This window comes from Primulina huaijiensis, chromosome 13, assembly GCF_012295235.1.
Source record: "Primulina huaijiensis isolate GDHJ02 chromosome 13, ASM1229523v2, whole genome shotgun sequence".
In the NCBI taxonomy this organism is placed as follows: domain Eukaryota; kingdom Viridiplantae; phylum Streptophyta; class Magnoliopsida; order Lamiales; family Gesneriaceae; genus Primulina; species Primulina huaijiensis.
The window spans coordinates 3,343,547-3,344,812 of record NC_133318.1 but is presented as its reverse complement, the minus strand read 5'-3'; positions in this window follow the sequence as shown (position 1 = coordinate 3,344,812).

Below are 1,266 nucleotides of genomic sequence, written 5' to 3'. Positions count from 1 at the left end.
TTTTTTCAATTATAGAGATCCGTCAAAGAAAGGTCTAAGATATGTGCTCATGCAAGAAGGAAGAGTAATTTCTTTTGCATCAAGGCAATTGAAACCGTATAAACAAACTACCCAACCCGCGACCTTGAGTTAGCCGCAATAGTTTTCGACTTTTCGCATTCATGAATATGAGACATTACCTTTACGACGCCAAGTGTGAGATCTTCATTAACCATCAAAGCGTCGAGTATTTGTTCACGCGGAAAGAACTGAACATGAGAAAAAGATGATGGATTGAATAATGTTGACGTAACGATAAGCTACAATCCAGACAAGGTGAATGAGGTAGCTGACGCTTTAAGTCGGAAAAACATGGGTAAGATGATTCTAGCCTCACTATCAGGGAAATTGTGCTTTGATAAATCATTAAGCAAAACCAGTTTCATAGTCGTGATGAGAAATTAAGATTTAGTATGAGAAAAAGGGAATAAAATATGATATTAGAGTTTATGTGAAATGATCGATTGGAATTTTAATTTTTATCTTTTAAGATAATATTTTGAGGTTTACTTTAGGTTGATCATATTGGGCTATAGTTTAACTTTTGGGAATTTACATTACTACAAGTATTTGGATATAAAACAATAATAATTGGGAATCAGTATCTGCATTACATAGTCGACATTAAATTTAAGACATGATTTTTTGGATCTATTTTGGATTGAATAAGAGACTAGTCTTGATCTTAAATGTTCAATGTAAAAGTTGATATTGATTTTTTGGATTTCAGTCAGAGTTACATTATTGGGCTACATTTGGATTCAAAAAGTTGTTATTTGGGTTTTCCTCTCTCATAAGAAACTAGTTCATCAAATTATGATTATGAGATATGCGACTATTGGGTTATAGTAAGTTGTTGTAGAATCAACGATTCTAATAATTCTGGTTCAATAGAAGTGATATCATTGGATGCAGTAATAGAAGTAATATTAAGAAAATATGGTGTTGTAAGTATAATTGAAGGTATGAGTAAGTCAACACTTTGGTTATAAGACGTCTGACAAGAATCGATGGGATATGATTTAGGAATTTTAGATGACTTTCTAATCATATTGAAAAAGAAGTCACTTGGGAACTCGAATGGAAACTGCGCGAGCAATACCCGTACCTCTTTTTAGACCAAGCCAACCCAAGTTTCGAGGACGAAACTTCCCATAAGGAGGGAGGGATGTAAAACCCAATATTTTGTGATCGTGATAATATTTTCTGTAATTTAAGTGTGCTAGG